Raw genomic sequence first — 19,362 nt, forward strand, 5'->3', positions numbered from 1 at the left:
CTTTCCTTCAGAAGGTTACTCAAGAGTTGGCTCTTTCCTATATAACCATCATGCTCAAACACAAATGGAAGGCATATCCCAGTGTATATAAACATTTAATTTGATTATATGTATCTAGATATGTGCATTTCTGTATATATTTATGTATGATAATGTGTAGGTATGTATCTAGATATTACTTTAACCCTGATAAAAGAAATTGACTCTCTACAATGCGCTACCCTATATTTCACCCTATACCTCTAAATATATACTCTACCCCCACTCTCTGACTCAACCCAAACGTCATTCTACTACTATGATCTCCAAAATAACCCTTTCTAGACTATCCCCTCCGCTATCCCTCCTTGAATCACCTCAAACCTTATTTTAATACTATCATCTCCCAAACAACCCTTCTCAAGTCTTCCTTCACCTATCCATCTTTTGACTCATCCGAAAAGTAGAAAACCAAAGTACCGGGCACACGTAAGCTAGGTAAATTACTTACTGTCACAAAATGTCACATATTTTCTCAATGTCTGATAATAAATGTCCACGCATTAGTTTCTTCAAGTATTTGATCTTTATGAACGAACCAGCCAACACCTGTTTCGTCACATTTGGGAAGTATCCCGTGAATTCTTCAGCGCTATATTAGGAGCCTCGTTAATCGGGTGGTGTCGCTTCGCCGGTGATAATTCCAACCCGGCTCAGCTGGCAGCGGAAGATAATTGAAAAAGAATACTCAGGGTAGCGAGTTGTCAGGAAAGGCCAATCCGGAATGCCGGAGACATCCGCTTCTAGGGCCAGATCGCCAGGGTGCTGATCCCAATCAGAGCGCCAGTCAAACGGAGTACGGTGAGTTCGCAGTGTGTATTCCTGCCGCGGGTGCGCTTCAAGACGGTGACATGCACTGGTTCACCTCTGTACTGGTACAGACGCTCCTAACACAGCCCTGAAGAAGTCACAGGATACTTCCCGAATGTGACGAAACAGATCAAAGATCAAATACTTGTAGAAACGAATGCGTGGACATTTATTATCAGACATTGAGAAAATATATGTGACCTTTTGTGACAATAACTAATTTACCTAGCTTACGTGGTTTTCTGTTAAGTGTGTGGGTCCTCACCCACACGCAATTAGGGGTTTAGGGTGTTCCTCCATCCTGGCTGCACCATGCCATACGGCAGTACGAATACCTTTCACGCAAACATAGCAGGGCGCCAAACTTCCTGACATATCCCAAACCCTTTCTATTAAAAAAGTCATACGAAAAGTAATTTTACTACTATGATCTCCCTGATCCATTTCTAGAGATTCTTCCCTCCTCCATCTCTCCTTATACTCATTCCAAACCTCATCTTACTACTATGATCTCCCAATAAACACTTTCTAGAGACATCCCTCTTCTAACTCCCCCCCAAATTATCCTTTTCAATCAAACTAACAAACTCACATGTCCACCGCTCAAATTTCACTAAACTAATCCACCACTAATCCTTTTTGGGTTTCTGGGTAGCATGCTACTTGCTGAAAAGCGTGTCAACGCCTCGTCAGGGGTAGTAAGTGCTATGGAGATTCAATTACAAAAAAATTAACGCTTCTTTAAGTCATGAGGCTCAAAGTCAGAGCACTTGAATATTCTGTTTTTTTCTTTCCAGGTGAAATAACTAGCAGCAGAGCCAGCAGGACAAAGTGCCTTTACCAACTTGCACCAACTTTATGAAAACTAAAATAAAATGTTCTCTCATATGATCTTTAGAAAGCGGCGGAGCTTGTGGAAAGGACTTCTATAATTCGCTCCACTCCATTGTATGCATTTGAATGCGTTTATGATTATCCCCTACAGCGATTAGCAGCAATTTGCATCAAGATGTAGACCGGTTCCATGAAACCTATCAAGAAAGTAGGAAATCATGGTGTAATAGACACACATGGAAAACAATAAGTTAAAATGCCAAATTGGGTACTTTAAGCACGGCTTGCATGGCTCGAAAAATCTACTCACTATAGTGAGCAAGATTTATTCAGGACGGGCTATTTTTAGCTCCTACTCGCCCATTCTGGCCAGCCAACAATAGGTGTTCTGCTTGCTCACAAAGTGAAAGAGCAATAAAGAAGCCTTTAAATCTTATCTTGTCACATTTCTCCCCTTTCAGAAACAGAGGTCAAAAGACAACTTGTCTTCCTACATTTACTTTTTTTCTGTGACTGGAGTCAGAGGATTTTGTAAAGTGAACTGTGTGACAATGGAGATGAAACCAGTGCATGAGTCAAGTACATTACAGTTAGGTTGAGTAGTTTATTTAAGTTACTACGCCTGCTGGCCTAGTAAAAAAATTATAATTTTTCGAGCCCTGGTGTACTATGGGAAGCCTAGTGGTCTATCACATGTAACACTGCAATCTGTCACTGCACCCACAAACTCAGGGAGGGTTGTCCAGCAACCATTCAGTGGATACACAAGAAATGTTTTGCCATCCTCGTTTCCCTTCCATTCAAGTGCGCCCCCACTGTTACATGTACACCCCAGCAGAACTGTCAAGCAGGATTTAACACTCCAATTACAAAAAGAGACCCACTGTAATTGAAGCCTTCCTGGCTGTGGGGGACAAAGGAAGGGCCCTGCCCATGTGTCAGCAACATTTGTTGTGACGGGAGGCCTCTGAAGTTAATGCCTAGAGAAGCAGGTTTTCCCCCTCCGAAATTCCAGCAGTCTCCATGAAATATAACGATCAAATATGCAACTCATTGGGGGCGTGGCTTGCGACCACCGAAGATGGCCGCGCACTAGCAGAGCTGCGCTAGCAGCCAGCCTGTAAACACCTGCAATCCGACATTATCCTGACCGCAAGCGGGTCCCAGTGGCATCGGATGCCGTCGGGAGGCGGCGGGACCCGCTGCGGCTTCCAAGCGGCACCTGGGGGCTCCTCGGCGCTAGTCTGTCGCGGCCCGGTCGGCCGCGCGCCGCATCAAGATGGCGCCCGCCAGTTAAGGCTCCGGTAATAGCGGGCAGTGCAGCAGGCGTCCCCCGGGCTTCCCGCAGGGCGCATAGCGGCGGCGGAGGACAGCGGGGGACACGTGGTCCTGGCGGAGGGCTGTTTGGTGGCGCCCGGCCGGCCTCAGAGTTGCTGAGGGGCAGACTCCAACTTTGGCGAGAAAATTCAACAATGTCAGGAAAACATATCAGAAAACAACGGTAGGGACAACAAGAACTGGTGACATCTGCATCCAGCTCAGATACTTTCTCTAGCAGACAGGAACCACAACGGCAAGTGGAATTTAGCCAGAAACCTAAAGACGAGTTCAGAGCATTCAGACAAAGCAAGTTCACCGATAAAAAACGAGGCGCATAGCGGCGGCGGAGGACAGCGGGGGACACGTGGTCCTGGCGGAGGGCTGTTTGGTGGCCGGCCTTGGAGTTGCGGGACAGCCCCCCCCCCCCCTGGTTAATGTGCATCTTCCAGGCAAGACGGCGGTAGACGGAGCCTGCATACCGGACACCAGTGACTCCCCCAGTGGGGGCGCCTAACTCTGAAGGCTACTTAGGGGCGAGATCCCTGGGGAATCTGCACTCGAGGGCGGTGAAAGCAGGTCGGACGGCGAGCGGTGGCTGCAGTGTTGGACCTGGCGGCTTCCCCGAGTCCCCTGGCTCCGGGGTATGGACTGAGGGCAGTGGCCCGGGCGAGATCGGGCGCGACGGGTCGGACACAGCAGTGAGAGGGCCGCGGAGCCCCCCAGCCGGGCACTTCCCAGGACAGGAGCACAAGACAACATGTGCGAGGCGGCCTGAGTGGCGGCGGGGGCCCCCTGCGGCCTTGGGTGGGTCCGAGTGGGCCTGCGGTGATTGAATTTTCCGGAACGCACAGCCACTGAAGGATTCGGGCCCCATTCTCAGGCGTTTGAGAGGGGCTTGTGTGACACTCACGACCGCGCACCGTTGCGGCGGACCGTTCCAGTATGGGTCGCACAAGGCCGCCGGGGCAAGGCCAGTCTAATCACATCGATAAATACACGGTGGCCATGGTAAAGGCGCATGGAACCCCCGGTTGCAGTCCTCAAAGGGAACCAGAAGACGGCGACCCAGACCCGTCGCTCAGGGACATCATGGGCGCGATCAGAGACCTGAGGGGCACCTTGGAACCCAAACTGGACTCCGTGACAGAGGAGGTCAACCTCCTGCGGGCCGACTTTCGCAAGATGTCCGAAAAGGTCACAGCGGCGGAAACCGGGATAGGCAGTCTTCAATCTAAAACGAAGAGACTGGAAGACCAAGTGGCCGCTTTAACGAGAAATCAGTCTGCCATTCAGGCCCGGCTGGAGGACCAGGAAGGTCGAGCGCGGCGGAACAACATCCGCATAGTTGGGGTTCCGAAAGGAATGGAGGGGCAATCCACGGACTGGTTCGTTGAGGACTTAATCCTTAATCACCTGAAACCGAAACGACTCTCCAACTTTTTCTCCGTTGAACGGGCCCATCGAGCACTTGGAGGTAAACCTAAACCAGGGGCCCCGCCGCGCACGATCATCGCCCGGATCCTGAACTATAGGGACCGAGATGCTGTTCTGCAGGCGTCGATGGTGGCTGGGGATCTTCAGCTGGACAACGCCACCATCCGTTTCTTCCCTGACTTTACGCTCCACGTTCAGCGCCTCCGCCGGTCCTTTGAAGGTGTGAAGAGAGCTCTCCGGGAGCAAGGTGTAAAGTATATGATGCTCTATCCTGCTCGTCTCAAGATCCTAGATGGTAGTAAGTCCTATTTTTTCCGAGTCGCCTGAGGAGGCCAGTGACTGGCTGGAGGGATGGCGGTCGGTGGGCAGGAGTGGGAGCCGGCGCGGACCTGGACAGACCTCGCCGAGACGGGAGGCGATGCCAAAGGACATCCACGGTATAGAGAACAGCGAGAGTGCCCCTAGGCCTAGATAATGGGGACATGGCATTATATCAAGGTCCTGGGGCCTGCGAGGTGGTAGGGCAGCGTTGATGCCCAACGGGGACATGCACTGGACAAGCTGACATGCACTTACCTCGGCCGGCTGGGGCGGGGGGAGGACCTGGGGGGTTGACCGGGGGCTGCTAGTTAATGTTTATCATGCAGGCTGTAACGTCCATCACTTATGTATAGCCTTCTTTGCTGGCTGCAAGCCCATGTTTCCTTTTCAGGTTTGAAATGGGGCAGAAGGGACGACAGGCGCTCTGCATGTTTGTAGGGTGGGAGGTTGGGTACCCACCACGCAGAGAGGCAGTGAGGGGGGAGTTATTAGGGGGGGGGGGGGGGGAGTTATTGTTTCAGGGGTGAGTTATGCTCGAGACCAATGCAGTTCTTTCATAGGCCGAATTAGCCCAGAGGGGTCACTGGGGGACATAGGTGATCAAACCAGTGGTAGACCAGATGTCGACGATGGGTAATCAGACACGCATTACAGTTTGGACGTGGAACGTCAATGGGCTGGGAAACAAAATAAAGCGGACATTAGTGCTCCAATATTTGAAATGACACGCGCCGGATGTCGTCCTGCTTCAGGAGACGCACCTGCGAGGCAACAGATGCAGGGCCCTCGACAGGTTTGGGTATAAAATGGTGGCCCACTCGGGGTTCACGTCGGGGTCCAGAGGTGTGGGCATCTTAATCCGTAACGCACTGCCCCTAATAATATCGGGCACCTGGGTAGACGACACGGGGTGTCTGGTCGCAGTGGCAGGCAGGCGGGAGAGACGAACCATAGTACTGGGATCCTGTTATGTACCGCCTGGACTTCACTCAACATACACACGACTGGGTTCTTTCCTGACTGGCCTCCCATGGGGTACCCTCCTGCTGGGCGGGGACACCAACGCCGTAATGGACGCTAACATGGACCGATCGAGTGAGGGGCGGAGTCCCGGGGGGGGGGGGGGGGGGGGGGGGGGGAGTATGGGTTGAGGGACTTCATCTCTTCGTTGGGGCTCAGTGACATATGGCGCACGCATCACCCCACACAGCGACAATACACATTCTTTTCGGCTAGACATGGGTCCTTCTCCCGGTTGGACCTCTTTTTCACGAATATTGCCCAGCTGGGCGACTTTGAGGAGCCCCGCATCCTAGCCCGGGGAATTTCCGACCATTCACCGGTGGGGGTGACGATTAAAAGGCCACTGATTAACAGGGCCTCCTTCCAGAGGGTGGACCCGTGGCGCCTCCGAGATGATACTATTAGTGCTCGGCTCCGCGAGGGCTCCCAGCGGTATTTTGAGGAAAATAAGGGGTCGGTGGAGTCTTGCATCACGCTCTGGGAGGCCTTCAAAACCGTTCTAAGGGGACAGGCCCAGGCCCTGATAGGGGCAAAAAAGAAAGAAGAGTCCCTGCAGGCCAACCGGCTGGAGGGGGAGATTGAGGATATGGAGAGGGAGGCCGGTGTATTGCCGGCGCCGGATGCCAGTCACCAGTTGGCTCTCAAACAGAAGGAGCTTCGTGCCCTAGAGGAGGGTGAGGCGCGAGCCTACTCTATCGCAACCCAGCACAGACTTTACGATGTGGGGGATAAGGCTCTCAAGCTGCTGGCGTGGCTCGAGCGAAGAGATAGGGAGCGCTCATGGGTAGCTGAGGTGCGTAACCCTGCGGGCTCACTGGTCTCCAAGAGTGCAGAGATAGCAGAGGCCTTTGCATCCTATTACGAAGGGGTATATACCTCGGTTTGCACCCGCACTGAACAGGAGTGCACGGAATTCTTGAAGGACTTTGCGCTCCCCACTTTGTCGGCTGAACAAACAGACCGCCTGGAGGCAGACTTCACGGTGGAAGAAATGGGAAAGGCCCTCAATTCCCTCCAGTCTGGGAAGGCGCAGGGACCCAATGGCCTCCCGGTGTAGCTTTTCAAGCGACAGTCCAGTATTATCACGGACCCGCTCCTCCGGATGTACCGAGAAGCGCGGGAGGCGGGCAGGTATTCCACCTGACCAAAGAGAGGCCACGATTGTGGTGATCCACAAGGCGGGCAAACCAGCCGATCTCTGCTCGTCCTACCGCCCGATCTCACTCATAAATGTCAAACCCAAAGTATTGGCTAAGGCCTTGGCAGATAGCAGCCTATCGGTTCTGCCGGATTTGGTGCACGTGGACCAGTCCGGGTTCATGCCCCGTAGGAGCACCCGACACAATCTACGCCGCCTCTTCGGAGTGATCTATATGACAGAGGAGGTGGGGGCCGCCCAGACAGCACTGATGGCGCTGGACGCCTCAATGGCTTTTGATAGTATCGAATGGCCCTATCTGTTTATGGTGCTCCGCAGACTGGGATTCGGTCCCGTATTCTGTAGTTGGGTTCGGCTCTTGTACGAACAACCAATAGCGAGGGCGAGAGTGAACGGGGCGGTGTCTAGATCCTTTCCGTTACGAAGGGGCACCAGGCAGGGGTGTCCTCTATCCCCCCTCCTTTTCGCATTAGCCCTGGAACCGCTGGCACACTGGATTAGGAGGGATAGGTCGTTCTGGGGCCTGGCATTGAGTGATGAGTGGGAGGAGCGTATTTCTCTATACGCAGATGACATTGTGTTATACATGGCCAGGCCCTACCACTCGATGGCACAGGCGCTACACCTCTTGGATTTGTTCGGTAGCTATTCGGGCAACACAATCAATTTGGGAAAGTCGGTGATTTTCCCGCTCTCAGGCCCTCCACCGAGAGTCCCGACTCGGTGTCCCGCTTCCATTGCTGTGGACAGATTCAAATATCTGGGACTCTACATTATACGGGACAGGGCGGAGTTCTTCGCCAGGAACCTGGAACCCCAACTATCGCGTCTTAAAACTGACGTGCACCACTGGAGGTCGCTGCCTCTCTCCCTGATGGGTCGGGCGGCGCTGTTTAGAATGCTCGCATTGCCGCGCCTGCTTTACATCCTGCAGAACACGCCATACCCGATACCAGCGGGGGTGTTCAAGAAGATAGCGCAGGAACTACGTGTCCTGCTCTGGGATGGTGGCAGTCCCAGAATATCGTTGCCCAAGCTGACGAGGGGGGTCTTTGATGGGGGGCTGGCCCTTCCGGACGTCAGGCTCTATTACTGGGCCTCCCAGTTACAGGTGGTAAATGACTGGGTCTACGCGGATCGGTCGGAACCGGCCTACAGAGTGGACCGATGGGTAATGCCGCACGGTAATTGCGAGCCCCTGTTGTATGCCCGTAAACAGGGTAGGGATTGGCCGTCACATACCAGAGTGGTGATTCAATGTTGGAGGGAGGCCAATAAATACTTGGGGTGGTCGGACCCCCTGACGGGATGAGCCCCTTAATGGCATGGGGACCTGCTGTCGGACGTGACTAGATTGACAGGGTTTCGGGGCTGGAAGCTCATAGGAATCGAATACCTGGGGGACGTCTGGAAGGGAGACGCTCCGTTGTCTTTTTCCTACCTTAAAAAAAGAGTATGACCTACAGGACTCCCAACACTACCACTACCTACGCCTCACCCACGCCCTGCGGACGCACATAAGGTGCGGCACGTCCATCCCAAAGTACTCCCCTCTGGAGGATAGGCTACTCCTGGACCCAATAGCAGGAAAACTCACTTCCACAATATACCGCAAACTCATCAATAACATGACGGACCCCCTGGTCACATTGCGGGAGAGATGGGTGGGGGACATAGGGGAACTGGAGAACAAAGACTGGCAGGACGCCCTGCAGAGCCCAAGGGAGATTGCAATCCGGTGTAGGTTCCAGTTAGTACAGCTTAAGATCCTGCACCGAGTATATTACCCCCGCACCCATCTGTACGCTTGGGGGAGGAGCAGATCGGCCCTTTGTGTACGGGGATGTGGGGAGGAGGGCACCTTCTATCACATCCTATGGGAGTGCCCCCAGATAATCCCGTTTTGGACCAAGGTAGTTGACATAATGACGGCAGTGGTGGGCTCAGTGGTCCCGCTGGAGCCCCGATGGCTGCTATTAATGATTAGGAGCGACTCGGACTGGACTAGACACAAGGAGATTTGGCTGGCCCTAGCGGCGGGGGTGGTGAAGAGGAATATCGCAAGGGACTGGGGCTCGCGGACCCTGCCCAAATGGGACCAATGGGTACGGGATATGGACTGGTGCCAAAGGGCCGAAGAAACTATCTACAATAGCAGAGGTTGCACCAAAAAATGGCGTAAGATATGGGGGCCATGGCGGAAATACAGGCAGCCGGGGGGAGGACTGGGACCCTAACAGCTATTGTTATTTGTCTCATCTGTGTCCTTGAAGGTCGGTCATTGTTCAGAGGATGGGTAATTCACTGCATGTATCGTGCTAAATGTCCTGTATTGTTCGATGGTCTGAGCAAAGTTAATAAAAAGATATATAAAAAAAAAAATAAAAAAAAATAATATGCAACTCATGTTTTCTAATGCTGTTGGACAAAGTATGCCGAATGTTTGAATCAAGGAAACTGACTTTTCTGTGCATCCTGTCACGAGAACACCACCACCTCCACACCCAGGCCTTGGTTCTCTTCTCTGGGACCTCTTCAAATGCTAATAGGCTGGCAGAAGTGGGTGAGCAAGAGCAAATGGGCCTCTAGATGCTTTAGGCAGGGAAAAGGTTACTTTTTTAAAGTACTGTTTCCTTAATATTTATCGAAAATTCAACTTCACCACTGAATTGTATTTTTAGCAACTATCAAAAATAGTTGTTTTATTGTGTTTCCCAACTGACAGTGAAAATAGCTTATCGGGAGTTTTCACTCCAAGAACAACTTTAACATTAAATTCCTACATGTCCTACCATGTACCCTGCCTTACAGGCCTTAGGGTGACATCGATATTTTAAAGTAAGGTTTTGACCTGTCAAAGGGGCTCTTTTGACAATTCAAATTTACAATTTAAACCTGCAACAGCCAGGATAGAAATGGCAGGCCTGCAGCCATGTTTGCGCTGTCACTGCAGTGGATGACACAATGGATGCTGCAGTGCAATACTGATATTTAACTTACAGGCCCTGCATATCCTCTGTACCATATACCAGGGATATACAGTTAAGTTAAATATGCCGCTTTCGTTACATTGAAAGGGGGAACATGCACTTAATGGTTAGCATGGGTAAACACCACCTAGTCCTACAGCCAGCAAAAATATTAGATGTTCAAAGGGCAAAGAAATCATGGGAAACCTTGCAGAAAGGGCACATTTTCTACAGGGTCACCTATAATGAAGCATACCACAGGATTGCGGGTGAAATTTCCCGGTCTCTAAAAAAAAAAAGTCGCTCAGTACAAAAGGATTAGGTTACTGGTATCCCTTTCATTACACTATACCCCCTTGTGTTATATGCGTCTTTATTATCGAATTAGTTCGTTGTGAACTCCACATCAACCCCGATTCATAAATAAGTAGTCAGGATAACACTAAGACCTAGGCCCAAAGTCACTGATCAATCGGTCACAGGTGGGGTGGCTGGTAGCCAGCAGACAAACACATGAACAGAAAACCTTAGATCAATCCCACAGATAGGCGCAGGAGTGTTGTCCAAATAAAGCAGAAATGGCCAGAGGTATGCGTGCTCCCAAAACACCATAAAGTTAGATGCCACATGAGTTAGAAACATATAGTCACTAAGGACACAGCATATGCAGTGATCACGCGCTCCCATTGCCGGACATCTGGACATGTTACTCACTGGCCACATTGTGTCAATGCAAGGTCGAGGCCCACCTATAAGTTCTATTAGACAACTAATTTACGACTCCAAAGGCAGCAACATACGTTCCTCACCATACACGGATCCCCGGAAATTCTTTATTACCTACAATGAACTGAAAAAAAGGAGGACACACACCAATTATAACTTGAGACAGCCCTCAGACCCTGTGCTTGCAACTGTTCTCCCGGCAACTCTGTTTAATTAAACAAACTGTTCCTGTTTTGCCAAATGCCTCTTGTTTTTTCAAAATATTTTATGTTACAGCAACAGTGGTACAATGACGAAAAGCACAAACAGTAGAAATTGGCATTTACGATTACAATGCAAATGTGACTGCAAAATGCAATAACTAGAGAACCGGGTAATGGCTGGAACAGCTCTGCAATCAGGACAAACAGTTGCAGCTAATAGAACACACAGCCACAATAAACGGCAGCCCCTCTGGCACCAGAGTGAAGTATGCACACGTTTGGAAAGCTCCTTACTCCGTTATATTGATCTCCCAAGACCTCATTGTCAGAAGACCGCAAGAATTGTGGTCTATTTTATGGACATGCTTTCTAGCCAATGTCGTCTCAACATCAAGATGCTAATCTGGGGTCTGTACTGCGCTCAAATAAGAAATAATAATAGTAATTCAAACTAGGGGACCACCAGTCTGCAATTTAAAAGGACTGCCCGTAAATTCACTCCAATGTCCATCACTGATGTTTTAATGGACAGCATTTACCCTTTATTTTAGACATTCTGGTAAAAAAAGAGGTTAATTCTGACTGTTAAGATGCTGCAGATTAAAAGTCCAATGCAGGATGTTGAACTCAGTCACAGTATAGGCTGTCACCCTGCACAACAATTATGGAAAAACTGCATCGGCTGAAGAAGCCATTACGAACAGCAGTCCGAAATTAAGGATTATCCATGTAAATAAAGGTGAGGAGGTCACCCTACCGGAGACAGAAATCACTTTGAATGTGAGACTCATTATTTTAAACTTGCATTTAGAAACAATATAACATAGGCTGCCACAAAATATGCAAAGAATTAGGTTCAAGATAAAATAGTACTTCCAAAGTACAGATTATAGTAATACGTAAACTGTACTTAGTGCAAGCATTTCTTTTAACAACTATCCATTAAATGTTTATTTCCTAACTTAGGCTGTTAGTGTGTGGGGAAGAGTGGCGGGATTCCTCAAAGTACTCTTACTGCATTTTTCTAGACAACAACATGCAAAAAAAAAAAAAATACAGAAGATTTCCAAAGTGCTTTTGTTTTATGCACTATTAAAGAGCAAAGGCTGAGTTCATACGGAGTTCATATTTTTATCTGGCAATGTGGATTTCTGTGTTTGCTAAATTGATGTCCTACTGTTCTACACAGTGCATCCGGGATACATTTATAATCTAATGTTGCATTTCCTTTGGGGGGAAAATCCGAGCTTAGGAGACTTAAACTGCATTTTTATATTAGACACCCTTGACTGTTGTGGGTCTCATCAGCACATCATGTATGTCACAAAAAGTTAAACGGAGGTTTGCATTGGGTTATTGAATTAAAGTTACCTTAATATTAGGAAATGCTTGGGGGTTTAGATGACTGAAAGATGCCAATTAGGTTGTTCACTCTCATACGCTGCTCAAATGAGGTGCAACTTATCTTTCTGAAACTGCTAGATGTGTTCTTTTGGTTTGGGGATTAATATTTGATTTGTTACTAGCTCTAGTGCTTAGCCTAAGAGAGTAAGTGTATTGCACATTTATACCAAACATCTTATTATGGTGGATTCTCTCCCGAGAACCACTTCAAAGATGCCTTCTGTAGGAATTTGGCTCTGTATATACTATACCAAAATGAGGTATAGTGTGCACAGAGTCCAGTGGAACCCCAAAGGAAGGCAGAGGTAAAAGTAGATGGCACCTCACTCTCTATTTGTGGTAGTGCGGGCAAGCAGTAAGGCTTTATCAGAGGGTAGTGTTAAGCATTTGTTGTACACACTCAGGCAGCAAATGATATCACAACTCAAAGACTGAACTCAGACCAATTTGTTTCTTTCAAAAATATTATGTAGTTAATTTAATTTTTTAGAGCCAAGCAAGCCTGGTACAGGTAAGTGTAAATGGTACTTTTCAAGGTAGGTTGAACAATACAAGCAAGCTGAATGAAAATGCCTTTGTTACAGGTTTGTAAATCTTTTCGATACAGTGGAAATTGATGATTGGATTACTTTTCAGATTACTTTATGAATTACTTTTTATACTCAGTGTGAAATGGCTAGATATCACACTGGGATATTTCCTAGAGAAAAGGTAAGTTAAGCCGTTTTTGGTTATTGGCAGTTTTCAAGTTCTCATACAAAACCAACTACACACCACTTAGAACAATTTGCAAGAAAAAACAGTCAATGTATTCCTATGGAGAAGACGTGGTTATCGTTAACAGGTAAGTACTTGGTTGTGGGAGTTGGATTTCTGGGGTTAGACCAGGGTTCCCCCAGGGTCCCCCCAGGGTCAAGGATGCACTCTCAAACCAACCTCAGCAGCACTAGGGAGGCCGGGTGCAGAGTGCTGAGGCCCAATGTGATCCAATGGAGGATAGGGTGCCACCGGTTGGTGGCAGCTCATGAGCAGGCCACAAGGTTGTGGGAGCAAAGTTCTGGTGTTAGGCTCAGGGGATAGGGGGGGATCAGAGTTAGCACACAAAGTGCACCCGCAGCAGCACAGGGGCAGCTGGATACAGGGTGCTCTTTTGAAACTGGGTGCCCTGTTTTCAATGGGAGTTGCCGATTTGGATTTTTGCTGCAGGCTCGGTCCAGGAAGACTTCCAGGAGAAACCAACGGCTGGGCAGGTAAGTTGGAGGGCTCGGGGACGTAGGTGCACCTCTGGTTCTCTTCTCCAGGAAACAGGGTTGCTGAATGCTAGGTGTCTTTTGAGGTCGGATATCACCTTACAGGGCCACTCGCAGTTGGGGGGTCTCCGTGCAGAGGCTGCAGGTGAAGTTGGGGAGTCCTGGAAGAGTCAACTCACAGTGGACTCGGACTCTGGAGTGCTGGGGACCTCACTGGGACGGGTGGGCCACTTGAACTGGGGCTGTAAGCAACACGTACAGTGGTGGTTCCAGGCGTCGGGTTTTGTTGTCCTCAGCAGGCTCAGAGTCCATCTTGGGAGTTTCTTTTGAACAGAGCTGCTGTTCACAGGAGATCCGGTCTTTGTTGAAGGCACTCAGTCAGGTCACTGGCTGAAGGACAAGGCGACTTTTGGCGCAGAATCTGTGGATACTGCAGAGCTTCACCTAGCCTCCCCCACCTGAGGGGAGGGGTTTGCAGAGGTGGGCACACCTCCTGGGTTGTGCTGATTTTTCCCACCTGTCTTCCCGCCGAAAAGGAGGGGAGACAGGAAGGGGGCCAGCTCCTGCTAGCAGGAGAGGCTGGGGGGTCGCATTACAAAGGTGGCAAGGCCCTCGAAGCTCCCCTGTCACAGATGGCCCTTCCTGGCCTGGCGGAGGTGTGACCACCCCTGCCCAAGAAAGTCCCGAAACATATCTCGTGGAGGCAGGCTGGTGTGTACCAGTCAGGGAACCCACCGGAGGATGGTCGTTTTTCAGGGAGCATCTCTAAGATGCCCTCTGAGTGCACTCTTCATTAAATCCCACACTGGCATCATTGTGGGTTTAATGTCCTGAGAAGTTTGATACGAAACCTCTCAGTTTTCAATAAAGCCATTATGGTGCTGTGGAGTTCGTAATGACAAACAGTCAGCACCATATACCCTTAATGGCATTACTGCACTTACAATGTCTAAGAATTGGTTTAGACACTGTAGTGGTACAGGCTCATGCACCTGTACCCTCACCACTGGTATAGTGCACCCAGCTAGAGCGGTGGCTGACCTATGCCAGGGCAGTGTGTTGAAAGCACGGCACACAGGTATGTGTGCCATGTCGACTCTACACTTTGTTCTGCACCACAACACGCAGCCTGCAATGGCAGTGTGTGTTTGTGTAAAGGTACAGGGCGTCGAAGGGTGACACAATAAGTGCTGCAGCCCTTAGAGACCTTCCCTGGCCACAGTGCTCTTTTTACCCATGGTATCTTCTACAAGAGACAGACATGTGGCCGGAGAGGTGTCAATTGGGGGTAGCGCGTACAGTTTTGGGAAAGAACACAGGCCCTGAAAACCTGATTGGCAGGGTCACAGGGCACATCAAGTCAAAGTGCATCAGTCGTCTGGCAAAAAAGGGGGGGGGGGGTTACTGCAACAGAAACCCAGCTTCCTACACCTTCCTTCTATTATCATACATTTAGTGAATAGGTCTAGCTCATCTTGAATGTTGACCTATGATCTCCTGCGCACCTTAGCCCTCACAGTTTGCAAAGGCCTATATTTTTTCACTAAGTCAGGCTGATAAAGTTAAACGTTGTAGCTCAAATAGTGACAGGAAAATAAATGAACTTGTTGTATATTTTAAGACAGCTAAGATTGAAAGTAACTACTTCCTTGGAATTGTACCTTCTTTCTTTGAATACATTTTGTTCTTAAACACAATGCCAGTTACACTTCTGACACTGTATCACAAAATATACTGATAGCAAAACCAAGGATATAATTCTTACTGCTGACCTTCAATGACCACATAAAAATTGGCTATATTTATCCCCCATTGTCCTCCATTCTGTGATAATTCAAACCAGAGGCATTCAAATAGATCCCGCTCTGCTTTGTAATGTATACAGTGAGAAAAACTTGAGGATGAACAACAGAAGACATCGGCTCCAGCATTCGCAGAATCCTATTTTCCAATGTGTACATTCCTTTCCCATGTATTTTCTCACAGTGCAGGCCTCGAAAAATCAAAAAATTTTACTAGACCTGCAGGTCAAGTAACTTAAATAAACTACTCAACCTAACTGTAATGAACTTGACCAGTAAACTGGTCTCAAATTGTGTGATCATTGACAAATATTTTATTTTAAAGAGTTGCCTTTTTCTTCATTCTCATATGAGTGCACCTTTAAATATGAGAGTTCAGCCTTTCTTCTTTACAAAACAAAACTCTTTTTTTGGGTTAAGTAGACTAAATGTTTGCTCCATGTGCAATAAGAATCTAGCCCACATATAGGGTACACATGATCCCCGACTTGCCTCTCAATTTACTAAAAGCATTGCTATCAGTGCAGAGGCAGGAATGTTTCTCAGTTCATGTTTAAACACTCATTTTTAATAAATATAGTACCTAAGCATGATGTGGTAGCGCACAGTCATTTACAGACCGGAAATGACGAAGAAATTGTCAAAAACCTTCCCACTACCTTGCAGCTTTACTGATAAAACTATATAATGTATTAACAATAATCTGTGAAAATTGGTTTTCAGAAAACATTTATCATTTGCACATCATCAATTAATGTGCTCTGATTTATTTTCATCCTATTAAAATATTTTTCTCATCATCGCACAGAAGTGCAAAAATGGGCTTTCACAACTACTGAAATATATTTTGAAATGTTTGTACAGTTGATTTATTAGCTATTTAAATGTGTGTTAGGAAAAACTTGATACCCTAAATACTTTCCTTTCAGATTTCGTACAGTAGGTCAGACAGTTCACTTTACAAAATCCTGGAACTCTGTAGTCGGAGAACAAAAAGTAATTGTAAACTGACTTCGGACCTCTGTCTCTGAACACAGAGCAAATGTGACACGATCAAGATTTAAAGGCATCTTTATAACTCCTTTACTTTCTGAATGAACAGAACACGTTCTTTGTCAACTCGCCAGAACGGGCGAGTAAGTCCTAAATATAGCTCTATCAGATAAAATCTGACTTGCCACAGCGAGAGGGTGAGTGGATTTTTCGAGGTCTGCAGTGCTATGAACTCAAGGTTATTGCTGCCTTTTAGTGCTAAGGCTCTTGATATTTTGTACCATGTGTGTCCAGACATTACTTTTCGCATCCAAACCTTGAGCCGATCCCCTGACCTGGCTGGAGTGGTGAAGAAGCATTAGCCTAGTAACAGAAAGGCTGTTTACCTGACTAATATTTATAGAAATACCTAGCATTACACAATCTGCACCTGCAGATAAGGTTTCTTGCTACAGTCTTGCATCCTCAAACTGCATGCCACCTCACAAACATCTGGCTGCATCCCCAAAATCCAACATGAAAAACTGACTTTTAATTAAAACTTCACTATTTTCCCTCTCCATTTTTCTTTAAAATGGCCCTCTCATTCTCTGCATGCCTCTTCTCTCTAAGCACAAGCTTCTGTCACATAGATGTGTGCCTTAATCTCTACTATTGTATTTCAGCAAATTGCCCACAACTCATTTTCAAAAACACAACCTCTCTTTCCTCTGAAAGTCAGACTGCTCCAACCTAAAAATACCTAATTAACCACTAACCTTGGGTTCCGAAGCAGCGTGCTTCCCAGAAAAAATCACTGCAAAACCTCGAAATGGGTATTAAGCGCGATTTAAAAACAATTACAATATGTAAATTCAGAAAATTTGCTGCCCAAAAACATTGTGTTTGATATAACAGACTATCATGTTGCTCCACCTGTGAGATGCTAGTCTACTCATAGGATATCCATAACTGACTAATTAATTAGTGCCGTTTTTGTTATGGTATCGGAACAGGAATGTTTCTAAGTTCATGTTTAAAATCTATCACTTTTAATACACGTCCATCTATGCAGTGTGGCAAGACCGTAAGCTCCTTATTATACTGTTGCTGCCAAGATCGATCTGAGGAAAGGGGAAGAATGCTATATAGGATGTACATAATGCTTAAACAAGCCTTTCAGTCAGCACCTGTCAGTCATTGGTCTGTTATTCACATTTTACTTCCACCCTAGAGCAGTGTTTATTAAACTGTGGTCGGGAGACGTGGGTCCGCAACTGCTTTGAAAATTAAATATAATAAATAGATATAGATAGATAGATATATCTCTAACACACAAAATTGAAAATTTTAAAACGTTCTTTAAATGTGTGAAGGAGTTTGAAATTGGAGGCTATAAATTAAGTTAGTGGCCTCAGATTCAATTGTGAGAGCAGTGCAAGTGCATCAAACAGACTATAGTATGGATGATGAGCGGCCTCAACTTGCATTTAGAAAAGCTCCAACCTTCCCAATAGCATAAAAATTGATTTACTTTCAATTATAATAGTTGGTGTATATTTGATGAACGTTTGTTTCTGTATTTTCTGTGTATTATTTTCCAGGTCAAGTAATCAAAAAAATGCTTAGGCAGAGGTCCCAAGCTACCAGTAATAACTCAGTGAGGGTCCCCAAAATTCAATAAAGATTCAGTGGGGGTCCACAGACGTCAAAAGGTTAACGACCACTTCATATAATTACGCACTGTCTAGGAGTCTATGTTAATCAAAAGAAAGTGCTGTGTCTGGTACCAACATTCATGTTAAAGAAGGAGAATCCCCAAAAAATGCTCCTTATACCAGTGGTCAAATTTTAACAAGTGTGCATGTGTGTTAGTTTCGAATCTTCAAATTTGTCCAGTTGCATACTGTTAATGTACTATACAGACCAATACCATAAACCTATTTTGAATTGTACTCGTGTTAGACATATGTCACCCACTGTCCAGAATTTGCTCCCATTGCATGTGGTCAACCTACTTCAAACATACCATTGCTTTCAAGCAATCCTCCTTTAGTGGGTAACCTCTCGTTTTTTACCCACATATTAAGATAGTAAAGTGCAGTTCTAGGGAAAGTAATACAAGTCAGACCTACAATACAGCTATAAAAGACGGTTAACGCAACTATGACAGGTTTGACAGACTTGTGCACTCATCACATGTGCCGCCCATGCCCTATGGTACCCCAGCACTCACCTCCAGAACCTTCAGTTGCTCCTCCGCTGCCGCGCGCACCTCGTGGGTAGCGGACAGGATGCCACTCAGGGTTTCTAGCAAATCCTCCTTCAGGCCCTGCTGCAGGGGAGAGCCAAGCCCCATGCCCCATGCCGCCCGGTGAAAAGCTTACCTGCCAGAAAGGAGGAGCTGCCGAGCCCTCCAAAGAGCCAGCAGCCCCACCCCGGACCTCTCCTAGAGGTAGAGCGGCAGCCATCTTGAAGAGGAGCTGATTCCGTGTGCAGTCATAGAGGAGAACTAGGCGGCAGGAAAACGCAACGCGGTTTTCAGTGAAACCTTGCATTACTGTGTATGTGTACCACAGCCTTGAAAGAAACGAAACAGACGCTTAAAGTAATGGGCAAATATTTTACACGATTTGAAAAAATAAAATCTTACCAAGAGAATAGCTTGTAATTAGAAAATAATACGAAATGTAAGAGCTTTTTTGCAATAATGTATTGTTTCCCTTTGACATTCCAGCTTTGGAAAAACAAATTCCAGTTCCTCTGTGACCAATCTGTTTACGACAATTTTTGGAAGGGGTACGCCCTGTGACCAGGTCATCTAGATTGCTCTTCGAGTGTCTTTGGGAGTGGGGCTGACACATCTATTTCTGAAGGGGCGCTTTTCGAATGTGTGGTTTAATGCGTGATTTCATAAAATATTCAAACACTAACCTCCTATTTCAGAAATTTACAAAACTCTAATTATTTTCAATATTATCAAAACTATTATTTAATTTGCAAAACTTAAAATGCTTAATGCCAAGAAATGCTTGCAACTTTTTGACTGAAATAAAATATTGGTAATTACTTCTGACTTGACAACGTACAAGTTGC

General features: G+C 47.2%; 1 long non-coding RNA gene across 1 annotated transcript in view; it reads right to left on the bottom strand.

Moving 5' to 3' along the window:
* Positions 1-18,630, bottom strand: part of LOC146866704 (uncharacterized) — a 76,289-nt gene extending 57,659 nt beyond the window's left edge. Inside the window, exon 1 of the long non-coding RNA XR_014960482.1 lies at positions 18,503-18,630. This is a non-coding gene — a long non-coding RNA (uncharacterized LOC146866704). The remainder of the gene's footprint in view (positions 1-18,502) is intronic.
* Positions 18,631-19,362: the final 732 nt, after the last annotated feature.

Source organism: Triturus cristatus, chromosome 1_2 (genome assembly GCF_964204655.1).
Source record: "Triturus cristatus chromosome 1_2, aTriCri1.1, whole genome shotgun sequence".
In the NCBI taxonomy this organism is placed as follows: Eukaryota; Metazoa; Chordata; class Amphibia; order Caudata; family Salamandridae; genus Triturus; species Triturus cristatus.